Genomic DNA, 12,618 nt, shown 5'->3' with positions numbered 1-12,618 from the left:
TGTCAATAAGGTCAATTTTTTTAAGAATTTAGTATACCATGTACAGCTGAACAGAAAATTTAGAACACAAACTCTGACGAGCCAAGTTCTATAATAAGTTCATTTGCTGTAAAGTAATTCTGCATGTATGTCAAACTGTGATGTGGGTGAGCTGCACTGTTCGTTTAGCAACTCAAGATGATTATGTTAATACTAAATAAATACTTACGAACACCACCTGATTCTAGGAGAGGTTCACCTTGTAACCTCCCTGTCTAGGAGGGTTCTCAGTCTTGGCTGCACATTAAAGTCACTAGAGTAATTGTTAAAATTCTCAGTGTCTTGGCTGCACCCAAGACCAATGAAATCAGAATCTTTGGCATCAGTATTTTCTAAAGCTTCACAAATGATTCATTATTCTAAAGTTAAGATTATGAAACCAAATCAGCTACAATAGAAAATAAATAAATATGATGCATTTATAAAATGGAGTATTATGTAGTTATCAAAATAATTTTGTGGAAGAATAGTTAATGATACAGAAAAATGTTTGTAATGTATCACTAAGTGGAAAATAGAAAAAATAGAGAGAGAATAATTCCACCCCCCTCAAAAAAAAAGTGTGGAATAAAAGACATGTCTTTTCACATAAACTTCCAGCCTTTCTAGGAGATAAAAAGAATTATTATGACATGAACAAGTTCTTCATTGCTGGCCAAGTAAAATTCCCATTCATTTGGTTCTTGTTCTTTTTCCGCTACGTGTGGCCACTCTAGGTCTCACCTCCTAAGGAACAGGAACAGGCCTTGCTCCTTACTCCCTCAGCAAGAGGCATCGTTCACTTCGTCTATCCACTGGGATATTCATGGGACACCACTCTCCTTCTATCCCTAGAGAGGGCTCTTTACTCAAATATATTAGCATAAGAAAGCAAAGGCATTGGTTGTGAAGAACTGAACCATTTTATGGAGCAAACTTATACAGTTTGTCTAGGCATGAAGCAAATATCCCCAAGCTTTCTACACTGCCTGGTCCATTATCTGCACTCGGTAACACTTGCTGAATAAAGGATGAATGTATTTGTCCAAAAACAGGGATTTAAGGTAGAGGAAGAGGTTACACTATAGAATCTCATATTTTACACACTCTGAGATCTTTGTAACTTTAAAAACCATATTTCAAATGTCATACACACACACACATACACACAATCTGCAAAACTGAGCAATACAATCCCATCATTTCATCAAAAGATTAGAGGAGACTGTGCAAAATGCCTTACAAATTGTAGGAACTTACTGAAGTGTGCTTATTTCGATATTATAAATACAGAAATACATACATGTATACACACACATATACACATAACAACAAACAGTATGTGCACATTAAGCTGATATGTGTTGTGTCAGCTACCAGTTCGTTAGGATGCCAATAACACTAAACCAGAAGCACCAGGCTACTGTCAGTCCAGGGCCCAGTTGAATCTTCTATCACATATTGGCCTTGTTTGTGTCATCCTTTAATCTCCTTCCATACTCTCCGTTTCTGAGCAGATCTCTGCTATTCCCTGCTGTGTAATCAGAAGGGCAGTACAGTGTCATGGTTAAACCTAAGGGCTTGGGGACCAGGTTTGAATTTTTTCCCTACCACTTATTAGCTACATAACTTTGGGTGAGTTATTTAATTTCTCTCAGCTTTACTTTTATCATCTATAAAATAAGGATAGCGATAGAATTCTTTCCTGAAATAGATTAATGAGTGTAAATGGCTCAGAATCGGGCCTTGCGCAGAGTAGCATTTAATAGATGAGAGTTTTATTTATTCATTCAATAAAAAGATAAAGTCTATATTTCAGTCCCTTTTCTTTGATAGAAATAATCAGCAACAAGAAATAGGTACCACCCCTGGTCTCACTGAGTTCACCATCTAACAGGAGAAACAGACACTGATTACCAGCAATCACAGCATGGTGTGATGGATGCAGTGATAAATGAAGTGAGAAGAGGAACACCTGACATCTTTGGAGGGAGTCAGGGAAGGCTTCCTGGAGGAAGTAACCTATTAATGGGGACAAGTAGAAAAACTGGAGGTGGACCAAACAAAGAGGGAAGGAAGAGTGTCCCAGGCAAAAGTAGAAAGCAGTGGAAAGGCCCACTAGTAAGGGTGAACATAGCATATTTAAGGAACCAGGAGAAATGCAATTTCAATAAAATACAAAGTTTAAAGATGAGAAGATTTACTCTATAAAGGGAATTTCTGGCAAAGTGGGCAGGGCCACATCTCAAAGGCCTTTTTTAAATAACTTTTTTAATTGAAGTATAGTCAATTTACAATGTGTTAATTTCTGGTGTACAGCATAATATTTCAGTTATACACACACACACACACACACACACATATATATATACACATTCCTTTTCCTATTCTTTTCCATTATAGGTTATTACAAGGTATTGAATATAGTTCCCTGTGCTGTACAGTAGAACCTTGTTGTTTATCTGTTTTATATATAGTAGTTAGTATCTGCTAATCCCTAACTCCCAATTTATCCCTTCCCACCCTCTTCCCCCCCCCCCCGGTAATCGCAAGTTTGTTTTCTATGTCAAACACCTTTTAAATCAAGTTTACATTTCATCCTAAGGTAATAGACTCCAAAGGGGAGCTAATAAAAATCGCATTTGTGTTTTGAAACCATCTCTTTGTTACGAAAGGAGCCAAGATTGTGATAAGGAGACCAGTTAGGAAGTTTTACAATAATATGGTCCAATTAGTGGCCTGTATGAGAGTGGTGAATTCTCATGCGGAATCAAAGTTGTGGATGAAGGTAAGTGACATGAGCGACATAAAATCAAAAGAACTTATTGAGTGTGTGTTCAGTTTTGCATGTATCGAAGTTTAAGAGAGTGACCAGTTTACTGTGGTTTCTGTTAACTTAGTGTAATTATTAAGCAAAACATACCGGTCTGCGAGTTGGAATACCTTTAAGACGTCTACTAGGGAAGCTGATGGAGCAAGATCTAGGCTGGAGATGGGGATTCAGGGATCATCAGCGTACAGACGGTTATCACAGCCCTTTGATGGGATAATAAAGAGAGACTGCGGTGAGAAGAGGTACCTTGAGACACCAAATTTTAAGCGACAAAAGAGGAGCTGTGAACCAGAGTCTGTCTACCAACTGCAAACAACCCTGGATGTGGACGTGTCATTGAGCAAAGTATTGTCCGAAGTACACAGTTCACATCAAATGTGTTTCCATTGCTCTAATTCTGATTCTGCTCACCTTTCCACAAATCTATGAAGCTCAAAAATAACAGTGTGGTAAACTGGACTTTTGTATCAGACAGATGCTAATCTCGACTGTGCAGTTATTAGCCATGTGACCTTGAGCAAGTAACTTAATCTCTCTGACTCTTAATTTTCTCACATGTATCATGAAAATGATAATATTTCCCCCGAAGTCTTTTATGTAAAGAGGAAATAATGTATTTAAAGTATCTGATACCTAACAGACAATTAAAAAGATAAGAATTATTATTATCATAATTAGCATCGCTGTTAGCGTTAAATATTAGAGGTGCTCTTCTTCACAGCAACTAAGCTATACATGCAGTTGCTAGAAGAAGTCTTCTCTTCAGACAATCCTGACTACTTATTCTTTCTGGGATCTATTTTCTTTGTTGGTTTTGAGTGGTTGGTTGTTTGAAAGTTTAGGATTTTAAAATCTCTCTTCCCCTTCCTCACTGATGCTTGTAAGAACTTTATCCATCCTTTAAGGACTACATGAAATAATTCCCCATGAATGTATCTGCGATTACCCTCTAGCAGTAAATGAAAGAGAAGAACACTCTAATTTTTGTCAACTCGTAACACCTTTCAGAACGTTTTCTCATGACAGTAGTCATTTGATCTTACATTCACAGTCATTTGCAAGCTTATGCAATTCTTCCTCACGCAGATAGTTGATTTCTTGGATTCAAGGACTCATATTTATGACTCCTGCAGTGCTTAGCACAAAGTCTGACACAAAAGCAGAGCCCTTGTAAGTGGACATTATGTGGCACTGAATTGGATTGTTGTAGTCAGGATTTATGCACTAACTGTCCTCACTCGTTCATCTGACATAAATGAATGACACATCACTCATACCTTTCTCACCAGAAAGTATTACTGAAATGTTTACATTTATATTTGTGCTGATATTCAGGGTCTAGGGGCCCTGGACAGACATGAGAAGGGGACAGTACTTAGGGTCTTGATTAGGAAGCTGATGACTCTGGTTGCAAGTCGTAGAGCTTAAAACAGACTCCATAGGCAGATATAAGCCAAATTCCAGCAGGATGAATGTTTCCAAAGTCCTCCAGCTCAATAGGGTCTTCTTGTCCCTTGAGGTCTGATTACATTTGGCCCAATGCTGATCCCACCTACAGAGAGCAAACAGAATTATCACCACCCTCCCCAGATTTCTAAGAATCCAGGAGTAGGGGACGACTGATCTCACTTACACTTGTCACGTCTAGCTCTTCTTTCCTTGTGCTGCTAGATTCTCCTTATCTGCGCTTTGTCTTCTCTACTATCCATGCTACCCCTTCCCTATCCCAAACCTTATGTTGGACATGCCTCAACCACTTTCTATAGAACTCTCAATGCAAGTTTGCATCAAGATATTTAAAAGCAGTACAGGAACCATACAATAATAAAGGTGTCTAAAAAAAGATATGTGAAATCAATATTTGAAACAGCTTTTTCAGGTTCTGTCCTTACCACCTGGCTCCTCATGTGAAGCTCTCCTTTCTTGGTTTCTCCTCCCTCCTCCTTCTCATCTTTCTCATCTAACCCCATCTTTCTCATCTCCTCTTCCTATTACTGTTTTCAGGCAGAGCAAACCATCTCTCCCTTTGTTTACTTGGAGCCTATCTGAATCATGCTCTGGTTGCAGGGAAGCTATTTTTCACATTTGCTTGCTTCCAAAAGCTCTTTTGGAAAGAGAAGGGGGTGGGGGAGGGCAGGAGGGAGAAGAGAGAGAGAAAGAAGGAAGGAAGGAGGGAAGGAAGGAAGGAAAGCAAGAAAGAAGAAGAAAAAGAAAGAGAAAAGGAGAAAGAAAACTGTTTTCCATAAACAAAGGGATTTCGCCTCTCTTTTTTGGTGGGGGCTGGGGGCAGGGGATGTTGTGTTTTTCCTCTCTTCCACAGGGGGACAAAATGAGAGGGATCAGAGTCAGAGAAGGCAACCAATCTGCCTGCCAAACTTGAAAGGACAGAAGTGCCTCGAGGTTACCAGGGTGAAGTAAAACATCAATGTGGGCCAAGCAGAGATACAGCAAAGTAAGTCAAGGGCCAATCGGAAACAAATTCCACAAAAATCTATGTCCTGTTAACAGCATTTGTCCTTAAATGAGTTGGCTTCTCCTGCTGGGTTAGGCATGGGTCCTTAAAACAGCAGAACTGGCATACCAAGTTAGATTATAAACTATTTGAGGAAAACAACCAACCTTTGGAGAGCATCTCCCAAAAGTCCTAGGGGGAAAAAACTTGCATAGAAAAACAAGTACTTTCTAAATGCTTCTTCGTAATGACATATACTTTCTCTGACGAGGAACTACTTATGACCCCTCTCTTCCCAGCTGCTGTCGCCACAGCGGGGTATGAGAGATCACGAAGGGGTTCTCTGGCCTTGTGCCATCAGCAGCATAATTGCTGGATACTTCCTTCCTTCAGCAAGGTTGAGAGACGGCTCATTGTCACAGGAGACTCAGAAAAGCCCCCTGCGTGGACCAGAGGTCTCATACACGGCTGTGGGCTAAATGTTTGTGCCCCCCCAAAATTCATACGTTGAAGCCCTAACCCACCACGTAATGGTACTTGGAGAAGGAGCCTTCGGCAGCTTTAGACGAGGTCATGAGCAGAGGACCCTGTGATGGGGTTAATGTCTTTATAAGAAGAGACAGCAGAGAGCGCTCTTGCATTTGCATTCTCCGTCTTTCTCTCCCTCCCCCTCCCCCTCTCTCTGTCCGCCTTTCTCTCTCTCTCTCCCCCTCTGTTAAGGTATAGTATGAAGGTGGCCATCTGCAAGCCAGCTACTGAGCACTTGCCTGAAACTGAACCCTACCAGAAACTTGATCTTGGACTTTCCAGACTCCAGAACCATGAGAAAATAAATTTCTGCTGCTTAAGCCACCTAGTCTATGGTATGTTGTTATGGGAGCCCAAGTTGACTCACACACGCACACACACCTGAAAATATACATTCTTCCCATGAGCAATATATGAAATTAAAAAAAAGTAGAATTATTATCTATTGTTCTTAAGCCAATCACAATGCCTCCCAGAACATAGACTACCTCTTTCTTAACAAGTCCTCTTTATTTGGAGAAATGTGGCTTGCTTTTGATGGTCCTAATAAAGAATAAGGACATATGTGCTCTCCAGGATTCTGTGGGGGGTAAGGAATTTGTGAGTGGACTGCCCTGTGGCCTCACAACTTCTGTCGTGAGAAAGGTAATGAAATGGTTTAGAGCGCATGTCCATTCCCATCCTCAGTACCTCACGGTCGTTCTTGCACTGAATCAGTTTTATGTCAGGAAATGCATCTGCTGTCCACCCCAACACAAAGTTAGGGAGGCCTGCTCTCTCATCCAACACAGCTCTGAGTGTAGAAGAGCCAGTCCCTCAGCCCTGGGAAGAAGCCATGGAGTGAGTATCTGTGTATTGCCTGTGGTGCTCCACATTTTCCTCCTTGTTGCAATTTAAAAAACCTCAAGGGATCCTCTTTCCCGTAGTGAAGAAGTATTCTTTGTGTTGACACGTATTCTTTGTACCAGCCTCTGGAGCTAACCCTGCCCTCTGACCCCTGACAGACTACTCTAGTGCTCTAGAGCCCAGCCCAGTGACATGGCTAACCTTACCTGACATGTTAGGGTGTTCATCGCCTTGCTGATGCCCCCTTCCATCAATGGAAGATGTGTGTGGCTTCTGATGCCTCCTGGTACTCAGCCGTGCGGCTTCGCAAATCACCAACCAAATTACTCCATCTGAGGTGGGTGAGGGCCAGGATGGGCTTCTTCTCTCTGTCACTCTCAGCACCTAGTTGTCCTACTCCTTATTCTCCAGTGATCCTGCTCCTTAATTCAGTTCTTCTCTGAAATTCTTAAGTCTAGCGTTTTTAAGGAACCAGTTCCTAGGGTCCAGATATCAACTGATTAAGTGAATGAAAGAAGAAATTTGCAACAAACAGAACTAAGATCTGAGTGGAGATAAAGAGTAAATATTTAAAAATGTGATCTGTTCATTTGATGCAGCATTTCTCAGAAACTGTGCAAGTAACTGCTTATAGTCTAGTACTGAAGTAATTATACAAGGTCCACCTGAATTAAATACAATGAAAAAATGGTTATTAATCTACATATATATCAATCATCATATGTAACATTTTTTGAACATAAAATTTTTAATTAGTCAGAGAAAGAGCTTACTCTTCCCAAAAGATAAATCTCAAAGTGCTAGAGCACTTTCTTTGGTGCCAGGCAAGTATTCGTGTATTTATTCATCAGTCACTCACACAAGAGAGATAACAGGGATAATTTTAGATCGGTTGGACTGATGCAAAAGTGACACCATCATAGGGAAAGTTACTAGGTCTATCAGTTTTGAATATGCAGTTCTTGATGTATTTTAACTTGGGGGAATTTTCATTATTTAACTTTTTAAAAATAAAATATATCATTATTATTATCTTAAAGCACAAATGTGCATAATTCAAATTTACATAAAATTCAGTTTACTGTATCTACTATTTTTGGAAGCCCAAGAAATTGCTCTAAGTCAGGAGTCTATGATTTGTAGTTTAGAATATTTAGAGCCCATAGCATAAATCAATTTATTCAGCTAATTTTTATCAAATATCTGTTATATATCAGGTTATGCTAAGTGCCAACACATAACTTCTGGTTCATGATCCCTTCTGGTAAGAAACAATAGCTAGTTAAGGAGATAGATGTACAAATGAATTGATACTATTAAATGGACTTGCTCTCAGGAGTCAGAACTATGTGTGTTTAAATTCCAGCCGTAGGACTCCGATTTCACATATTTAAAATGCATATAAAATCTACCAAGTTATAATAAAATGTGAATGCTATAATAAGTCAAGTTCAAAAAGCAAACAAGGCATCAGAGAAGGAAATAACTAACTCAATGCAGGGAAATATCCTCAGAGAAGGTGACCTTTGTGTTGAGTTAAGCAGATAAAGAAGAGCGAGAAAGACATACCAGGCAGAAGGAGGAATGCATGCGTGAAAAAGCACAGTGTGTTCATGAATAGGGTGAAAAGGACACTGATTAGAATATCAAAGGAGGGGTGAAAAAAAGATCGAAAAGATACTGAATCACTTTATCAAGTGACTAAGGGAAGCAAAGATAGTTGTTATGTGAGAAGGGAAGGGTAGAAATGTTGTGATTCCATGTGTGATTCCCACATATCCAACACATCAGTTATAAAACAGCAGTCTTATCACACTGTCAGCCGCCCCATCATAAACCAAATCTCTAAAATGTTAACAATTGTAATAAAAATAACTGACCCCATGTTCTACTCCAGGAGGCAGACTTCACATTTTATTCTGCATTAATGATGTCCTCTGGATTTATGCAACTCCAGCATGGACTTAAGTGAAGTTCCTAGTTTATCAGTTAAGATTTAGAACAATGAGCAGAGCAGTGATACTTACATGCTTCTTTATTGTCCAGTCAGAGAACATGAAGATTCTTCCTAATGCCCAGGCACCACATCTTCCTATTCAGGTCCACATACCACCTCTTTGTTGGTACTACTTTCCTTATTGTCAAATGCATATCCTTCCTGGCTAATTTTATATCTGTCATCTCAAGAAAAAAAGATAGCAATGCTGTTGTTATTGCTCATGATGTGTTGGCTTCTTGGAGCTAATTTGTATTGAAATGAATAAATCCTCTTGCCACTACAGTTCTCTATTATCAGTTATTTAATTTAACCCGGTTATAGCATTATTCATGATGATTTAGCATCCATCATATCATGATGAATTCTGACTTCCATGACTCTCTTTTATGTTATTATTGTGCTTCATCAATGATTACCACAAATGCAAGTCTCTGGTCATCTTAAATTCACTGTTACGACTTCCTTAGCATAAATGTAGGTCACACATCTTCCAAACATATTTTCTCCTGAACTCTTAGGTCATAATCACTGCATTTCTAGAGTGCAATCTCTTTCAATGCTAAACTATGCTCTTAGTTTCCACACACAGCCACCAATAGGGAATATGGATGAAGGACCTATGGTGAAACAAGAAGAGTGATCTTATTCCTGCAAGGGATGCTTGGCCTGGCTTAAGACCAATCCAGAGGAGCACGATATAACCACATTGATGAAAGCAAGAGAGGACATCAACTGGCAGGGCCCAAGAGCATTAAGGAGTGGTGGTCTCCAGAGCACTGCTTGACCCTTGATATGGAGTTTGTGGAGAGATTGGTGTGACCACATTCGGTGCCAGTGTCAGGGAGCACATTGAGTAAAGGACACCTGCCAGCCCCTCTGCCACCATTCCTGCCATATTTTCATATGGTAAACAGAGGTTGCCCTTTGGGAACACAGACAACAAAGAGCTGATAGATGGGACCACACGTGCAGCTCAAGCCCAGGGATCAGTCAACTGCCCAGATCCTAAACTCATCCTGTGTCCAATGTGAGTGATTTACAGAAAACTCACCAGTCATAACCTTACTTAAGAGGATGCGGGAAATGGAGTTGACCTAAGTAACTTCGGCAAATGATATTTTGACTGGAAATTTTAAGGCTAAAGACAAAAGAAACTGTACATAGACACTGTATTCTGGTTGGTAAGTTTGTTTTACATAGCGATATGGGTAATTGGGAGTTTGAGATTTGCAGATACTGACTGGTATATATAAAATAGTTCAGCAAGTTTATACTGTATATCACAGGGAACTATATTCGATATTGTAGTAGCTTACAGTGAAAAAGAATATGAAAATGAATATATGTATGTTCATATATAACTGAAGCATTGTTCTGTACACTGGAAATTGATATAACATTGTAAACTGATTATACTTCAATAAGAAAATAAAATAAATTAAAAAATAAAAATAGAGATATGGGTCAACAATTCTGAAACTCCTTCATATGTATCCTGGGGTTGAAAAAAATGCAAGATTGCAGCAACATGGATGAACCTAGAGATTATCATACTAAGTGAAGTAAGTCAGACAAGACAAATACTGTATCACTTGTATGTGGAATCTAAAAAAAAGATACAAATGAACTTATTTACAAGACAGAAGCAGACTCACAGACATAGAAAACAAACTTAGGAGAAAGAAGATTAGGGATAAATTAGGAGTTTGGGATTAACAAATACACATTACTATATATAAAATAGATAAACAACAAGGTCCTACTGTATAGCACAGGGAACTCTATTCAATATCTTGTAATAACCTATAATGGAAAGAATCTGAAAAAGAATATATATGTATATATATGTGTGTGTATATGTATGTGTGTGTGTGTATATATATATATATATATATATATATATATATATATATATATGACTGAATCACTTTGTTGTGCACCTGAAAATAACACAAAACTGTAAATCAATTATACTTCAATTTAAAAAAAAGAAAAAAAATGCATGGTAGATAGTGAGAGACAAGTTTCTCACCATCAAAGAGGGAATTGCAAAGGGAGAAGGCTCGAATGATTTCTGTGGTTCTGGAGTGGTTAGAGACATCAGTATGAACTCATATTTTGATAGACAGATATTGAAATAATTACATTATATGTATATACATGGGTTAGTATCCAAACTTACATCCCTTAGCTCTGATCACTGAGTCTAGAAATAGTGATACCACATTAGCAATAAGCACATCCAGTGCTCAGATTCTTGTTTCTAATACCATTTTCTAGTAAACAGAACCAGAACTCCTTGGAGACATGGCTGCTCCCAGGTCTGGGGAAGGGAAAATACACGATGAACCCAGAGCATCTCTAGTGCCAAAGAATAAGAATCATTCAAAAGAAGCAAAGAAAGTATGGGAGCATGTCAAGGGGCACAGGAGCCAACCTGCAAGAACTCTCAAAGGCCAAAGCTGGAATAATTTGAATAGCAAAATAAATAATGTAGCATTGAATTATAACCCAAAGTATAAAATAAATATACACGAATCCATATTGATATAAATGATTAAATAAATAAATGTAGTGAAGTGACAGATCTTTCTCACAAGAATTCTAAATAATAGATGTTGATACTCCCCCCTTCTGGAAGCTTCATCCTCTCCCTCCCTCACTTGAGTGTGGGCTGAATTAGTGACTCCCTTCCAAACATAGAGTATGGAAAGGGAAAAAAAACTTTACAGCGAGAAACCTGGCAAACATTCCCTTAATCAAGTGCTCAATCTTAGCATCCCTGGTGATAAATCGTGTGGCTATGACGTATCCTCTGATGTGATATGAAGAGAAGAGCGCTTCACACACACACACACACACACACACACACACACACACACACACACACACACACGCATTAGTGTGTCTGCACCATTTTTGTGCCCAATCTTCCACACTGTGCAGCAAAAGACAAACTGCAACAGCCAACCAGTCAGAATGATGCACTTGCCAGGCCAACCTCTCAGAACCAGAGAGGGCCTTGGGCTCCTGGATCACTCTTTGGGTCAAGTGTCTATGTTCCTCTGGGAATCTGGTTGACCCTGGGGGGAGTGGTGATGCTGGGATCTTGGAGTCCCACATTCTAGAGAGTCTTTTCTCAAAAATTTTAAGTTCCCTTTCAGGGCCTGGGCTGCAGTGCCACCCAGACCTGGCCCCATGTGTATCCAGTTCTGTGGAAATGCCTTACTCAAAAATTTCTAGGTCTAGCTCTAGGAGCTTCCATGAGCCAGTTTCTCCCTTTAAAGGCTATCTTTGACCTTTGTGACGATTGCAACGAAATGTGGAAAAATATCTGATACAGTCAACAGGAGGCCAAAGTAGGGGTTGGGGGTAGATGGGGAGGGAGTGTGGAATTAACGTTACTATGGGTTAAAAAAAGCAAGCTGTTGGTAGCATTAGTATGAAATCAATTTTATACAAATTTAAAAAATACTCAAACTAGTAAGGCTGTAAATGATTTTTAAGTGTGTCAATTCATAGACAATGGTCTGATGTCAGTAGCAACCTCTAGGAAGATGGAAAAGAGGCTCAGTATTGAGCATAACATCTTAATATTTTACAACAAAATTTCACGTTCTAACACTTGTACTCCCTCAGTTCAATATATTGTAATCATTTTTTTACTGTAACTCTGTCCAGATTTCCTAATCCTCTCTTCCAATGATGCATCCCCAAACTTGGTCTTACATTTTTCTTGTATTGTCATCCTAAACTGCCTCAAATTTCTTCTAGGGTCAGCTTTTATCCTAATTCAATTAGTACCGTAGTCCCCCTTATCCACGGCTTCACTTTCTGTAGTTTCAGTTACTCAGGTCAACTACAGTTTGAAAATATGAAGTGGAAAATTCCAGAAATAAACAATTCATAAGTTTTACATTGCATGCTTTTCCAAGTAGCATT

Source organism: Camelus dromedarius, chromosome 1 (genome assembly GCF_036321535.1).
Source record: "Camelus dromedarius isolate mCamDro1 chromosome 1, mCamDro1.pat, whole genome shotgun sequence".
Taxonomy (NCBI): Eukaryota; Metazoa; Chordata; class Mammalia; order Artiodactyla; family Camelidae; genus Camelus; species Camelus dromedarius.
This window is presented reverse-complemented; position numbering follows the sequence as displayed.